The sequence below is a fragment of the Lynx canadensis genome, chromosome A3 (assembly GCF_007474595.2).
Source record: "Lynx canadensis isolate LIC74 chromosome A3, mLynCan4.pri.v2, whole genome shotgun sequence".
In the NCBI taxonomy this organism is placed as follows: domain Eukaryota; kingdom Metazoa; phylum Chordata; class Mammalia; order Carnivora; family Felidae; genus Lynx; species Lynx canadensis.
In genome coordinates, this window is record NC_044305.1 from 27,831,860 (window position 1) to 27,849,061 (window position 17,202).

Sequence of the window (17,202 nt, forward strand, 5' to 3'; positions counted from 1 at the left end):
AGTAAGTGCATCGCAGCCTGTACCCGGATCTAACTCCCGGTTTAATTGAAGCCTGATGGATAGAAGAACAAGTTAAACAGGCCAGACACGTGAGGATATGTGTGTTGCAGCCCAAACTGGAACATGAAAATTTTTTACAGGATAAAAAATTGTCAAATAAATGAATAGCATGGAAAAGGGAGAGTGAGGCTGTTACTAAAAGAGTTACATCAACTAAATACAGTGTTGGACCTTGTTTGGATCTTGATTCAGACAAACTAATTCTGTGAGGCCCTGATACCAAAACCAAAGACCACAAGAAAACTACAAACCAGTATCCCTTTTGAATATAGATTTTAAAATCCTCCACAAAATACTAGCAAAACAAATCTAGCAACATAAAAGGAGGATTATATACCGTGACCAAATGAAATTTATCCCAGAAATGGTTGGTTTAACATATGAAAAAAAGTTCGTGTAATATACCATATTAATAGAACAAAGGCTAAAAACCACATGTTCATCTCAATAGGCAGAAAAAAGCATTTGACAAAATCCAACACCCTTTCATGATAAAAGCATTGAGCAATTGAAGGAGTTTCTTAACTCAATAAATGGCATCTGCAAAAAGCCCACGGCTAACATATTACTTAATGGAGAAAGATTGTATGCTTTCCCCCTAAGATTAGGAACAAGACAAGGATGTCTACTCTTGTTACTTTTATATAACATCATATTTGAGATTCTAGCCAGGAGAGTCACTCAATAAAAAGAAAAAGTATCTAGATTAAAAAGGAAGAAGTGAAGCAAACTTTGTTTGCCAATGACATGAGATCTCATATATAGAAAATTCTAAGGAATTGTCTAAAAAAACTTTTTTTTTGAGAGAAAGTGTGTACAAGCGAGTGGGGGAGGGGCAGAGGGGGGAGAGAGAATCCTAAGCAGTCTCCATGCCTAGCACAGAGCTTGCTCTCAGGACTGTGAGATCGTGACCTGAGCTGAAATCAAGAGTTGGATGCTTAACCGACTGAGCCACCCAGGCACCCCTAAAAACACTTTTAAAATAAGCAAGTTCAGCAGTGTGATAGGATACACAGTCAAAAAACAAAATCAGTTGTATTTCTGTATATTAGCAATGAACAATCTGAAAATTAAGGAAATCCCATTTATAATAGCCCCCAAAAGAAAAAGTACTTAATAAATTTAACGGGGGCGCTTGGGTGGCTCCGTCAGTTAAGCGTCCAACTTTGGCTCAGGTCATGATCTCATGGTCTGTGGGTTGGAGCCCCGTGTTGGGCTCTGTGCTGACAGCTCAGAACCTGGAGCCTGCTTCAGATTGTGTGCCTCCCTCTCTCTCTGCTCCTCCCCTGCTCGTGCTCTGTCTCTCTCTGTCTCAAAAACAAATGAATGAATGAATGAATGAACAAATAAATAAGATAAAATATAAAATAAAATAAAAAATAAAATTAGCTGCCAAGTGCTTTCCCCCTTAGAAACAAGGCAAAGAGACCCTGTCTCACCACTCTTACTCAGCATAGTACTGAAAGTTTTGCCACCACATTAAGAATTAAAAGGGATGCAGATAAGACAGGAAGAAATAAAACAGTTTATATTTGCGATGACATACTAGTCTACATGGAAAAATCCTACAGAATCTACCTAATCATAATAATAATAATAATAGTGTTCAGCAAGGATACCAGCTCAGGGCTCAGAATGAATGTGAGCTGGTAATTCCAATTGGATCACAGATTTAAATGTGAAGCTTAATACTACAACACTTTTAGAAGAACTCACAGGAGAGAATCTTTGGATCTGGGGCTTGTTGAAGAGTTCTTAGGGCACTAAAAGCATAGTCTGTAACAGAAAAAAATTGACAAATTGGACTTCATCAACATTAAAAACTTTTGCTCTGGGAAAGACCCTGTTAAGAGAATGAGAACGTAAACTACAGGCTGGGGGAAAATGTTTGCAAACCACACATGTGACAGAGCAGTCCTATCTCTAAGGATCCAGAACACTCAAGACTCGACAGGTTAAGAAACCGTCCAATTAGAAAATGGGACGAGGATATGAAAACATACCACACTGAGAAGGATAAACAGATAGATGGCAGATAGCACATGAAAAGGTGTTCGCCATCATTAGCCATTAGGGAAATGCAAATTAAACAACATGATCCTTCACACCTAGAATAGCTAAAATTAGAAATAGCAGTGATACCAAATGCTGGAGAGGGTGCAGAGAAACTGAATCTCTTCTGCATTGCTGGTGGGAATGTAAAATGGTACGGCCACTCGAGAACATTGTTTGGCAGTTTCTTTAAGAACTAAACAAACACTAGTAAGATCTAGGAATCGCATTCCTGGGTGTTTATCTTAGAGGACCGAAAATTATGCCCACGCAAAAGCCTGTACGCAGATGTTCATAGCAGCTTTGTTTGTAATAGCCAAAAACAGAAACAGCCCAAATGTCCCTCAGTTGGTGAGTGGTTAAGCACCCTGTGGCACTGCTCGTGGAATACTATCTGCAATATAAAGGAGCGAACTGTTGATGCACATAATATTTAGGATGGAGCTCAGGGTCATTGTGCTGGGTGAAAAAAAAAATTCCAAAAGGTCACACACTGTATGATTCCATTTATAGAACATTTTCGAAATGATAGTATTCTAGACATTCTAAACAGATTAGTGGTTGCCAGAGATTAGGAATGGGGGCTGAGGCAGGCTGTTGGGTATGATTAGAAAGGCAGGGGAGGTAGCACGAGGGAGCTTTGTGGTGGTATTACTTGGAGAAAACCGGGTGAAGGTACCCAGGATTCCTCCGCACTATTTTTCCAACTTCCTGTGACTCTTTGATTATTTAAAGATAAAAAGTATTTAAAATTTTCAGCGTGCCTAGGTGGCTCAGTCAGTTAAGCATCTGACTTTGGCTCGGGTCATGATCTTGCAGCTCGCGTGTTCGAGCCCTGCATTGGGCTCTGTGCTGACAGCTCAGAGCCTGGAGCTGGCTTCAGATTCTCCATCTCTCTGCCCCTCCCCTGCTTACATTCTGTCTGTCTGTCTCTCTCTCTTTCAAAAACTAAACATTTAAAAGAAATTTGTAAAATGTTTACCTTTAGGGGTGCCTGGGTGGCTCAGTCAGTTAAGCACCTGATTTTGGCTCAGGTCATGATTTCATGGTTCGTGGGTTCGAGCCCTGCGTCGGACTCTGTGCTGACGGCTCAGAGCCTAGAGCTTGCTCCAGATTCTGTGTCTCCCTCTCTCTGCCCCTCCCCTGCTCATGCTCTGTCTCAAATAAATAAATGTTTAAAAAAATGTTTTTAATTAAGAAGTATTTAAAACTTTAGATGCTGAGGGGCCACTTAGGTTCTTAAATCCCGGTATTTCTTGAGCTCACTAGATGGGGAGCTCTAGATCTAGCCCCAGGTGCTTCACGAAGACCAGTGATGCCATCTGCGCCTGCTATCATCACAGGGAGGGACAGGGTGCTAGGGAGCACATAGGTAGAGGAGCCGGAACCACTCTTGGTGTTCAGGGAAGGCTTCCCCTAAGGCGGGTTCCTAAAGAATGAGGAGGGTAGGAAGGTGTTCCAGCATGAAGGCTTGTCCTCTGCAGAGCCCTGGAAGGATCGGAAGTGATTAGAGACAGGTGTGATGGGGGTGGAGGTGACAGGGCAGAAGGCTGACCCTCATTGTCCTGCATACCACTCTTAGCACCTGCCACTTTTTCCACCCCCCCACCCACCCCCCATATCAAGGAGAGTATTAAATGGCAGGCAGGAGCAGAGGCCTTGGAGGTGGGTCTAACTCTGCTTCTGCTTTCCCCACTACACCCTTCGGTTTCAGTGCATGTAATCAGTTTGTACCAATTCAGTGTAGTCAGCGCACCCTGAGTATGGAGGAAAACCCATTCCCTTGCCCTCCCTCCATTAGGTCTTTCTCAAGCAAACCTGTCTCCCAGGACTAGCACACTGAACTGGATGAGATGGTTGGAGAGGAGGTGGAGTGTTTAGGGAGGCTTTTTGCCGGCCACGCACCCCCCTCTACCCCCGCTCCTCACCAGCCCCCTTCCTCTATCAGCACAGATGTCTGTAATGACACCGATTCCTTCGTTGAGCCCCCGTGGACTCCAGGTTGCCGGGCAACCAGCACTCACACTTTCACCTTTTTGTTTTTCCCTCAGATGCTGGATTTGGGGGTGGGGCCTTAGGGCAGGAAGGCCTGAAAGAGCCCCGGAGCCTCCCATCTGGCTGCTGCGGGGTGTTAATTAGCCCATCAGTGAACAGCGCGGCTCTGGGCGGCTCTTGCTCTGAGCAGGAAATGGCAGCCTCTGCCCCCTTCCCACAGGACACAGTCCTGTGTCTCACTGCTTGCCTTCCACACCCCCATCTAAGTCTGTCCCATCCCTGGAAACTTCTAAACCAAACCAAAATAGGGTGTCTGTCCTAGCGTGGAAGGAGATTTGAGTGTGTGGGGACGTGTAGCTAGCGCTTGTCAAAGGATGCTGAGTCTGCCAGTTTGGTGCTGGCTGCTTCTAGGCCAGGGATGTACGTGGCGAGGACATTCCCTTGTGATGGAGACTTAATAGCAGAAAGTAGATCTGTCCTACTCCTGACATCTCTAGGGAAGAGTTACTGAGAACAGCCCATCTGTAAGGGAAGGGGTCTGTGTGTGTGTGTGTGTGTGTGTTTATCTAAGCCTAACTTTTGTTGTTGTTGTCTTACAATTCTAACCCATTTCCCTTTGCCCCATCTGTCCTCAGTCAGACCGTATGCCCCAAATCCTACTCGCTGTTTTGAAAAACCAGTTTTTCCTATGCTTATCTGGCTTCACTAAAAATAAATCCTCAGATCTAAAGCTCTTGTCTTTCAAAATTCATTTTCAGTCCCAGTCTGTGTCTTTGCATATTTTTAATGTTTCTGATATTTTGTGTCGTGCATTTCCTTTTTAAAGTTTCATAATCTGTTTACTAAAGTGCCAAACATCTCTTTTTTAGTATCTGATATTATATTTTGCAGATATGCTGTAGTCTTGCCTAACCTCCATGGAGTATTTTAAGCATGTTCAGTTTTTCATCTTAAATAGTAAAGTTCTGTGCATCTGCATAGAGTTTTTTCCTTTTACTTCGCTGAGTTATATTTTCCATGCTGGCAGAGCTCAACATTTTTTAGTCTCAGAAACCCTCTTGAACTCTGAATTATTGAGAAAGAATTATTAAATTCTGAATTATTAAAGAGTTCTTATTTATCAATCAATATTTACCATATTAGAAATTAAAACTGAAATTTTACAAATACATATTTATTCATTCACTTAAAAAATAACAATGGACGCCTAGGTGGCTCAGTCAGTTGAGCATCCAACTTCGGCTTGGGTCATGATCTCGTGGGTTCGAGCCCCACGTTGGGCTCTGTGCTGACTGACATCTCAGAGCCTGGAGCCTGCTTTGGATTCTGTCTCTGTCTCTCTCTCTCTCTTAAATATAAAAAAATTAAAAGTTTTTAAAAAACAATAATAAACTCATTATATATTAACACAAATAACACATTTTTACAAAAATACTATTTTCCCCCAAACACAGAAATTGCACGAAAAGAATGGTTTGTTTCACTTTGCTGCAGACCTGTTTATCGTTAGGTATGGAAGATAACTAGGTTCTCACTTCTGGCTTCTGCATTTAGTCTGCAGGCAGTAATGTTTTTGTTGAGCCTTACCCTAATTGTTATAAGAAAAGAGAAGACTGGCTTAATAATGTTTTCAAATAATTGTGGATATTCTTATTTGCATTACACCAAAACTTGAGAAGTGATAGTTTCTTGAAGGGTTAATTGTAGTGTGGAATCTGAATACCTAACAGCGAAGGTACGTTCTTGTACATTATTACGTTAAAATCCACTGGTCTGTCATGTCCTTTGGGTGGATCTTTTACCCATGTATGATATTGGAAGATCATGTATCGATCATTTGGAAAATATTGGTTCACTGAGTTAATGCAGATCCGCTAAATGCTGACTCATTATCCAGTATCAAAAAAGTCACATTCATCAATATTACTATTCTCATCACCATGAGGACTAGGAAGCCATCAAGCTACTGATGAATACAAATTTTCAAATCGTTAATTTTCACCCAAAAGCTTCAATTTTATCATTGGCAACAGTATCAGTTGTTTGTCTTGTAGTAATAGGCCCACATTGTTTTGAGAAAATGTCTACTAGGTAGCCCAAGTCTGAATAATCATGGTTTGTCTGTCAGTCATTCTTTCAAGTTAAAATGGTTTTCCATGAAAAAATGGCTAGTTGAGCTAGCAACTTAACTGTGAAAGTATTGGTAAGTGCCATTGTACTTCTTTATGCAGAAGTGCTCTATGCCTGTTTTCCCATTTCATCACAGAGAATACCAAGAAGAGGTGTATTCAAAGATGGGAATTTTAGAACACTGGGTAATTTTTTACTGCTTCATCAAGGACATCCTAAAGTGACACGAGCAGTACACCCGACTGCTAGTTTAGTGTCCCTGCTTTTATTCATACTAAGGAATCAGTGATTTCTCTCACTGCTGCCTTTGTACCGTCAGTGCAAATGTCAACATGGTGAAGGAAGCAAATAGCTTCTAAGAGGAAATAGCTTTGATCTCATGGACCCCCTGAAATGAAAGAGTTTCAGGGACCCCTAGAGTTCTGTGGAGAACATTTTGAATCCTTTCTTTTTCTTTTTTTAAAATGTTTACAAGCTCTTTTAGATATTCCCTTTTGTTGAAGAGTCTTTCAGATCTCTTACCCATTTTTATATTCGGTTGTCTTATCTTTTTATGATTTGTAGGCATTGTTTGTGTATTCTGGATTTAAGTCCTTGGTCAGATACATGTATTGCAAATATTTTCCCTCTGTGGTTTGCCTTTGCACTCTATCAGTGGTGTTTTTTAAATTAAAGTATTCTTAATTTTTATGTAATCTAGCTTATCAATGCTGTCCCTTTATGTTTGATGTTCTTTTTGATGTTTGAGAAATCTTTGCCCTACCCCACAGTCATGGAAGAGTTCTCATATATTTTTTCTAGGAGCTCTGTTGTTTTACCTTTTATATTTAGATCTATAACCCATTTGAAATTAATTTTATGCGTGGTACAAGATAGATTGATGTCTTACTATATTGAATCCAGTTGGTACAGCACCATATTCCAAAAAGATTTATCCTCTACCTATGTCACCTTAATAATTAAATTTTCAATTTTTATTAGTCATGAAACTATTTCCTTTTTTTTTTTTTTTTTTTTTAGTGTACATATTTAGTTTGAGAGAGAGAGAGAGCACAAGCAGGAGAGGGGCAGAGAAAGAAGGAGAGAGAATCCCAATGCAGGGCTCAAACTCACCAACTATGAGATCATGACCTGAGCTGAAATCAAGAGTCAGATGCTTAATCGACTGAGCCACCCAGGCGGCGCCCCTGTTATTCCATATTCTTAAAATTTGCCCTCATTGTCTTTCCTCTTAGAGGCAAATAATCTTGATCTCTTTGGTTTTTCTCATGTATGGCAAAGCTAGTTCAATAATAATTATTCAATCACTGCTTGTTGAGTGCCAATTATTGTAAGCCACAAGCTAGGCGTTTCATCCATATGCGCGTATTTTATTCTCTCAACCCCATGAGATGGGCAAGGGCTCTCCTCATTTTACAAGTAAGGAAACTGAGGTTCATGTATAAGTAATTTGATCGCAACCAGTAAAAAGCAGTTGTGATATAATAATAGAATATTGGCTACCACTTCTTGAACTTTTTATTATGTACCAGGTGTTACACTCTTGTAAACATCCTCATGTGACACCTACAACAACCTCGAGAAATACTGTTGTCGTACTTTACAGGAGAGAAAGCTAAGGTGTAGGGATTTCATGACCTACCCCAAGTCACACAGCCATTAGATGGTGAAGCCAGAATTTGAACGTGGGTCTAACTCTAAAGCCTTTGCTTTTGCCTTCTTACAATTTCTCGTTCCCAAGTAAGTCTAAGTGTTGCTTATGTGTCAAGCACTGTACTGGGCACTGGGAATACATGATGAGGTGTGGACCCAGCCTTGAAGGAGTTCACAGTTGATCCCCCGCTGATTGCCCTGTTCATTCCAGATCATAAGTCCTTTAAAAACAATGACAAGTATTTTCTGAGGTCTGCTAAAGCACAGAGAAGGGTGATTATTCTGAATAATATTCTGAAGGATTGAGTGGTACAAGATAGAAGGAAAGGCTTCACAGAGATAATGCCTGATGAGCTAAATTCTATAGGACTAATAAAAATTCTGTGATATTGAAAGTAATTGGCATGTATGGCTGAGGGGACAGTGGGTTTAAATGAGGCTCTGAAATCATCTCATGCGTGTGTATGTTGGGGCAAGGGAGGGAGTGAGGGCATTATATTTGTACTGGCATGTGAAAGGAGAGTAGGTGAATGTGAGGACCACATCACAAGGGGCCCCATGTGCTAAGGAGCTAGATTTGATCCTGGGTAATAGGAACCATCAAAACATTTGGGACAGAAAGCAGTCTGGTTGGGACCCCATGAACCACTGACTTTTTTCTGTGGAGGAATCCCGGTTAGGTTCTGACAACTAACGTGGTTAATATTTAACAAGTCTTTACTGTGTGCCAAGCAGTTACATTAAGTGTAAAATATAATCTCTTCATCCTAACGAGAATGAGATAGATGCTTCTATTCCCATTTTATAGAAAAGAAAACTGATGCACAGAGAGGTTAATTAACTTAGCCAAACCAACATAGCTCATAAACATTGGAGCAAGATTCAGCCCTTAGTATTTCCTCCTTTTTTTTTTTAATGTTTTTTTAATGTTTATTCATTATTGAGAGATAGAGACTGAGCATGAGCAGGGGAGGGGCAGGGGGGGGGCGGAGACACAGAATCCGAAGCAGGCCGAGCCGTCAGCACAGAGCCCGACGCGGGGCTCGAACTCACAGACCGTGAGATCATGACCCAAGCCGAAGTTGGATGCCCGACTGACTGAGCCACCCAGGCGCCCCTAGTATTTCCTCCTTGTAACACATGTATCAGCAATCGTTTCAAAAGAAATGATCGTTTTGGATTGTTCTGAGAATAAAGAGAAAGTGGTGTGGTTGGAACTCAGTAAACTTGGGGGTGGAGAACAGAGAGATCGGTGATGACACTGGGGGTGAGCAAAGGCCAGGGCATGCGGAGTCTTGGGGGCAAGATCAAAAGCAGTAGGGATCCCTGGGAGGGACTTCATACTGTTTATGTTTTATTTTTGAATCACTCTGGCATCTTTGTGGAGAATGGAGTATAAAGGTCCAAGAGCAGAAACAGGAAGATGGCGCCAGGAGCTGACATGGGCACCCAGGGAACAAACAACGGTGGTGGGGGGGGGGTGAAGGGGGGGGGTGGTGGCAGAGACGAGGCAGATGATCTGGGGTATGTTTGGAAGTATACCTGATAGGACTTGCTGATGGGTTGTTTAATGAAGGAGAGACAGATCCAGGATGATGCAAGGCTTTTGTGTTTCTTAGCCTAAGTCCCTAACTTGGGGCTACCGTAGCTAACACTCAGTGAACATACTTTGAAACTTAGAGCACATCTCTGAATGTTTCCTTAGCATCTGTCGCTGGAAGTAGAACCAAACAATTGTATTCGTTGGCATTCCCACCGTATTTTGATGCTGTTTCCCTATCCTTGCCATGTTGCTGGAGTTGGTCTCCTTTTTCTTTTAAATTGTTTAGAAAAGCATCACCCCCGTAACATTTGTGAGCTAACTGAACCCAAATTTAGTTCCTTGTTTTGTAGGACTTGAGCTCCCCATTCCTCATTGGCTGTGGCTGAGGGCCTCTCATCTCCTTAAGATTCCCTACGTCTCTTCTCACGCGGCCCCCTCCGTCTTCAAAGCCAGCGATAGTATGCCAAGTCCTTCTCATGTTTTGACTCTCCCCTTCCACCTTCTCTTCTGCTGCCAGCTAGAGAAAGTTTTCTGCTTTTTAGGGCCCATGTAAGTAGATTAGCCCATTCATATAATCTGCCCTTTTTGAAGTCAACTGTGCAGTATTACCTAAAACAATCACAGGAGTGATTGGTCATGACATCACAGGTTCTGGGGATTAGACAGTGTGGAATATTGAGAGGGGGCCATTTCTAGAAATGTTACCTAGCATAGTCTACCGTCTGGCCTCCCAAATGCAAAATACACTTTCCCCTCCCCTCCCTATCACCTTCGGGGTAACGTGTACCCATTACTACATCAGCTGAGTGTAAATCTTACCTGAATTTCATCAGCTTGCAGAACTCCAATCTCACCTTCTGAATCCTCCAAGTCAGGTGCAGCTGAGGCTTCTGAGCACAACTCCTGTCTGTTGATCAGAGAAGCAGGTTGTCCCCATCATACACTGGTAGGACAAGCAGAGGGTAACATTTACCGATTCTTTCTTTTTTTAAAGTTTATTATTTTTTGAGAGAGCGCATGCAGGAGGGGGAGGGGCAGAGAGAGAGGGAGAAGAGAGAATCCCAAGCAGGCTCCGCGCTGTTAGTGAACCGTGAGCTCACGACCTGAACGGAAATCAAGAGTAGAATGCTTAACCAAGTGAGCCTCCGGGCGCCCCCCCAGTGAACTGATTTCTGACAGAAAAAAAACATGTGCACAAAAGTCACCAATTACACCATCATTTATAGTTACACCTACCAGAAGCAATACCAATACATACAGTAGAAGGTCAAGTAAATGTTAAAAATTTGCTTCACTTGAGTGATTATTACTTGGTCATTAAAATGTCAATAGCAAAGACAGACAACTTGGGAATACAGGACATAAGTGGAGGAAAACAGTGGGATCTAAAATGATAGCATTATAATTTTATAAAAGCATGCTTATGAAAATAGACAAGAAAAGAATAGCAAAAAGAATCATGTTTGATTATGGTGACATCTTTCTTACAATTTTTAAATTTATGCATATCTGTTTCTTTTTTTCTTCTAAAAATTTTGTTTTCCTAGCCAAATGCGATACTTCCCACCCACCTCCATTCCCAGTTCACCTTTGAACTCACAGGATATCCTCAGCAGGGGGGAAAAGAGAAGGTTTAGTGCTCTGCTTGCTCAGAGCACTGTAACTGCTGCCATACGTGTATATGCACACACACTCTTGTCTACTGTCCTCAGCATCTCCATGTTCCCAGTCCTAAATTTCTACGCTTAGCAGAACAGAGTAAATAATCCTAGGCTACCAGAATTTCCCAGCTGAACTTGTACCCTGGCAGTCTTAGTCATTGGTGTTCCCCAGACTAGCAAGTCCAGTCACGTTCACTCAGTTTGTGAAACATACAGAATCTCAAGTCCCACTCGTGATCTTCTGGATTAAAACCTGCCCTTTTCTTGCACTGCTGGTGGGAATGCAAGCTGGTGCAGCCACTCCAGAAAACAGTGTGGAGGTTCCTCAAAAAATTAAAAATAGAACTGCTCTACGACCCAGTAATAGCACTACTAGGAATTCATCCAAAAGGTACAGGGGCACATGTACCCCAGTGTTTATAGCAGCACTTTCAACAATAGCCAAATTTTGGAAAGAGCCTAAATGCCCACCCACTGATGAATGATAAAGATGTTTATATATACAATGGAATACTACTTGGCAATGAGAAAGAATGCAGTCCTGCCATTTGCAACAATGTGGATGGACTGGAGGGTATTATGCTGAGTGAAATAAGTCAGTCAGAGAAAGACAGATATCATATGTTTCACTCATAGTGGAATTTGAGAAACTTAACAGACGACCTGGGGGAGAGGAAGGGAAAAGAATAGTTTCAAACAGAGATTGGAGGCAAACCATAAGATGCTCTTAAATACAGAGAACAAACTGAGGGTTGATGGGGGGGCACGAGAGAGGGGAAAATGGGTGATGGGCATTGAGGAGGGCACTTGCTGGGATGAACATTGGGTGTTGTATGTCAGTGATGAATCACGGGAATCTACTCCCGAAACCAAGAGTACACTGTATGTGCTGTATGTTAGCTAACTTGACAATAAAGTATATTTTAAAAAAGAAAAGAAAAGAAAAGAAACCTGCCCTTAGCCAGATCCCCCACTGATGCATCTGCACATCACAGTTTGAGTAGAACTGGGTGGTCCAAACAATGCTTGGCAGCACATACGTGGTACAGCACTGGACAGCACTGCAAAGGCTTTGAAAACAACTGACATTGAAACCAGAACTTGGATCCTGAAGCCAGCTATGTTGATTGCCTGCTAAAACAGAAATATCAGGATTCTTCAGAGCCTCCAGGATACAATTCTAAATTACTGGGCATACAAAGAACCAAGAAAACTTCAACTCACACAACTCACAAAAAGGTAACAGGTGCCAGCACTGAGATGACACAGATGTTGGGATTATCTTGACAAAGACAGAAAGCAGCTATTATAAAAATGCTGCAAGAAGTGAGGGCAGACTGTCTTGAACTGAACAGAGCAGCAGGTCTCAGCAAAGAAATAGCAGGTATGAAGAAGAACCTAATGGAAATTTTAGAATTGAAAAGTAAAATAATCAAAACAAGCTCACTGGATGAAGGCATATCAGAATGGAAATAACAGAAGAAAGAGTAAACTTGAAGACCGAGCAGTAGAAATTATCTTGTCTGAACACAGATTGAAAAATTAAGTTTCAGGGATTTGTGGGACAATTATAAAAGGTCTAACATAGGGGCAATCAGAGTCTTAAAAGAGGAGAAAGAAGACAGTACAGAAAAATTATTCGAAGAAAATAAGGGCTGAAAACTCCCCAGATTTGGCAAAAGACATTTTGGGCAAAAAACCCACAAATTCAAAAAGCTCAGCAAACCCTAAATGGATAAACCGAAGAAAGTCCATGTGCAGACTTATAATCAAACTGCCAAGAACTAAAAATGAAGAAAAAAAAAATCATGAAAGCAGCTAGGGAAAAACAATGACTTGCCTATAGAAGAATAAGAACGTGAACAATTGTGGATTTCTCATTAGAAATCATGGAGACCAGGAAGAGGTGGACAGATGTTCTCAAAGTATGGAGAAAAAAGAATTGTCAACCCAGAATTCTGTATCCAGCAAATATTTCACTTTATTTCTGAAGGATATTAAGAGTTCTTAGTGAAAGGAAACTAAGAATTCATAGTCAACAGCTCTTCTCAAAAGGAATTGCTAAAGGAAGTTCTTCAGACCGAAGGGAAATGATACCAGATGGAAACTTGGAACATCAGGAATGAAGGAAGAGCAATAGAAATGGTAAATGTCTAGGTAAATAGAACTGTTCTCTTGAATTCTCTAAAATGTGTTTTACAGTTGAAAGCAAAAATTACACATTTCACTTTATGTCAGTATAATAGGGAGCAACTGTAACGTAGAGGAGAATGAATGGACCTGTATATGCCTTCTACGGTCTCTGCCTTCTACTTGAAATGGTAAAATACTGTTTCAAAGTAGACTGAAGAGGTTCAGTCTGTATATTTGATCCCTCAAGCAACCACTTGGAAAAAACTCTAAGAAGAGATCGAGTAAAAAACACTAAAATTGAATAAAAAGAAAGAGCAAACAGAGGAATGAAAAACAGAGGGAACATTTGGAAAACGAATAGTAAATGGTAGTAGCTATAAATCTAAACCTATCACATAAAATCACATTAAATGTAAATGGTCTCAACACATCAGTTTGAGCATGGATGGGTTTTGATGTTGGGCAGACCCAGGATGAATACTGTATTGGCCACTTACTACCTTTGTGGCTTTGTTTAAGAAACCTTGCTTCTGAGCCTGTTTCCTCATCTGTAAAATAAGAATAAAAATCATACGTACTCAGAGGGCTGCTGCAAAGGTGAAATATGATAATGTATATAAGGCACTCAGTGCACCCATCTGTTAAAAAAGGAGAGATACATATTTGCTCTCTATGCATAGTATTTTTGGAAGGACATACAAGAAGCTGGTATCTTAGTTGTCTGTAGGAAGACCTGGTAGGCTGGGGAACAAGGGTGAAAGGGAGAATTTTTGCTTTTGTGGGCCCACAATCTTTTATGTACAATTCTGATATCAAAGGAGCTCTGAGGGGCACCTGGGGGCTCAGTCCCTTGAGCGTCCAGCTCTTGATTCGGCTCAGATCCTGATCCCAGGGATCGAGTGGGATGAGACCCATGTTGGACTCTGTGCTGAGCAGGACCTTGAGATATATTCTCTCTCATCCCCCGCTCTGTCCGCCCTCCCCCTTCCCTCTCCCCTTTCCTCTCCCCCTTCTCTCCCTCCTCTCCCCCTTCCTCTCCCCCCCTCCCCCTTCTCCCCATAAGATTGGTGCCAAACCCTGTCCTGAAGTGGCATGAAGCTCCTCATACATTCATTTATCCCACTTACATATGAATAGGCATTCGTTTTGCAGAAACATTAGGGTATTTGTTACAGCCCGGGTGCTGCTTGGGAGTGTTACACAATGTAAGTTAGGTACACCCATCTGACCTTTCTAAATCTGAAGAATTCTGAATTCCAGGACACATCTAGCCTAAGATTATAGACGTGTGGGTCTTTTATCAGTCTTGAATTTTGAAACGGGTAGATGCATTACCTGTTGAGAAGATTACATTTTCAAAATTAGTTTTTTTAAAACTAAATTAGTACAGGGCAGGCTCTTGGTAAATAGCGGCAGTGGCTGTTACCCACTTCTTCCAGGCCTTGCCTGGCAGCATGTCTGTCTGTGCCTGCTGCGGCTGTGTCATCGTCAACAGCAGGCCCTGTGAGTGTTACTTCTTAGACTCCAGTCTTCTTAAAAGACTGAGGTGCACAGGTTTGTGACAGACCCCTGCCAACCACCTAGATCATCCTCCACCCAGAGCCCAGGGCCCGTCTTCTGCCCTCCAGTCCCGAGGCCTTTCCACATCGCCAGACCGTGTAGCTGTTAGAGTGGTGTCAGCGGGATTTGTGTGCCCAAGAGAGGAGTGGGTGATGTTTTTATCCAAGAGGAGAGGGGAGCACAGAAGGAGGAAATGTGGTGTTCGGGATCACCTTCAAATCCCTTCGGGGGGCCCTGTTGGAGCCGGGATCATATGGTCATGTGGGCCCAGGCAGGCACTTTGGCCTACAGCGTTAGTGTATAACACTCTACTTCAGCTGATTATCAGTTGAAGGAGGGGCTTGATTTCAGAGACCTTATACAAAAATCAGACATTCCCCTCAAAAGAACGGTCAAGAAGAAATTACAGCCAGGGGGACTTGCTGGACTGAGACTAATTTTTTTTTTTTTTTTTTTTTTTAATGTTTAAGAGAGAGAAAGAGTGCAAGCAGAGGAGGGGCAGAGAGAGGGGGAGAGAACATCTTAAGCAGGCTCCACGCCTAGCATGGAGCCCAACATATGGCTCGATCCCACAACCCTGGGATCGTGACCTCAGCTGAAATCAAGAGTCAGTCACTTAACCAACTGAGCCACCCAGGGGACCCAGGACTGAGACTATTTTAAAATGGGTTCTGAGCATGTGCATAATAAATTCACAGAAGTGTGCGTGCGTGTGTTGCAGCGAGATTGTGGTAAGTGTTGAGCCAAGGGATAGGCTGTGACAATTTCAAGTACACAAATGGTTGCCACGGGCCTGGCAGCTGCCTTTTCCAGTTTCTCTTCTCTGTTCCTTCTCCCTGCCCCATCCTGTGCTCTTTGGCCCAGGAGAGAAAAGGAGAAAAGGCTATGTGTTTCAGGAGCTATAAGGTGCTGTTCTCCTAGGCATTTTTATAGCCATTAGAAGCCCCTTCTATTTGCTGACCTGTAGTGGACCATTTCATGGAGATACACTCGGTGCTCTCCAGCACCTCTGTCCATCCACAGTGTGGCATGATGTTAACAGAGGCCACCAGCAAATTTGAACTAGGACTCGGGAACAGTCATCTACATCAGGAAAAATTCCTTCCCTTGGAAACCTAGCCACATCCACTTAAATCACAGTATCCTTTCCAGCATGATAGGTAGAACTGACTGAAGAAGCATCTCCTTTTGGATTTTTTCCCAGTTGTTTAATTAATGGCTTCTTACCTGTAAGTGTATATTAGCTGCTATTTACAAGGCTCTCCTGAGGTCTGGCAGGAACCCCCACCCCCTCCAGAACTGCAAGGTTTGTATTGCTTGCTAGGTCTCCAGGCAGGTTCCAAAGCACACTTTTGCAAATTTTAAGTATTTTTTGTTTTGTAGGAAAAAACCAGAAAAGCATAAAGAAAATCATCCCAGGAGTAACTCCTTTCAATTTTTATTTAGACATACACGCCCCTGCACACATTTTTCACAGTTGATTCTCTGGGCTATTCCTAGGCTATCTCTTTTTCCCCCCCACAGTTAGCACTAGAGCATAAGCATTTTTTCACATCATTTTATTTTATTTATTTTTTTTTTTTTTTTTTTTCAACGTTTATTTATTTTTGGGACAGAGAGAGACAGAGCATGAATGGGGAGGGGCAGAGAGAGGGAGACACAGAATCGGAAACCAGGCTCCAGGCTCCGAGCCATCAGCCCAGAGCCCGACGCGGGGCTCGAACTCACGGACCGCGAGATCGTGACCTGGCTGAAGTCGGACGCTTAACCGACTGCGCCACCCAGGCGCCCCTATTTTATTTTATTTTTAAACGTTTGTTTATTTTTGAGGGAGAGAGAGCAGAGAGAGAGGGGGACAGAGGATCCAAAGCGCACTCTGCGCTGACAGTTGCAAGCCTGATGAGGGGCTCAAACCCATAAACCGTGAGATATGACCTGAGCTGAAGTCAGACACTTAACTGACTGAGCCACCCAAGGCTCCCCTTTTCATATCATTTTGAAACCTCTGAGAACATTGTCTCCACAATTGCATTTAGGGATCCACCATAAGTGCCTAACTGGTCCCTAGTTAGGCCAATTCCAGTTCCCTTGATTAAAGTCTTTATGGTGATATTTTAATTTGAATTATGTATTGTTTAAGATAAATGCCTAGATAAGGAACTATTGGATCAAAGAGTATAAAGATACGTTAAGACTTTTGAAAGACACAGGTGGTTTGTATATATTAGACAGTACAGAATTGCTTTCCAGAAAGGATGCTCTCATTTATGCTCCTAGCTCATGCATTCCCAGTGAGAACAAAAGTGGGTTCTTGGTGTAGAGGTGAAAAAAATCTTAGAGGTTACAGTGGTTTGTGGCCCTCCAGTGGGCAGCGCATAAACAGATACACGGTGTCTGTGGGATCGAAATGTCGTG

General features: G+C 42.2%; 1 protein-coding gene across 1 annotated transcript in view; it reads left to right on the forward strand.

Moving 5' to 3' along the window:
- The window catches only part of PSMF1 (proteasome inhibitor subunit 1), a 42,216-nt gene that overhangs the window by 22,237 nt on the left and 2,777 nt on the right, over positions 1–17,202 (forward strand). The gene's annotated exons all lie outside the window — the stretch shown is intronic.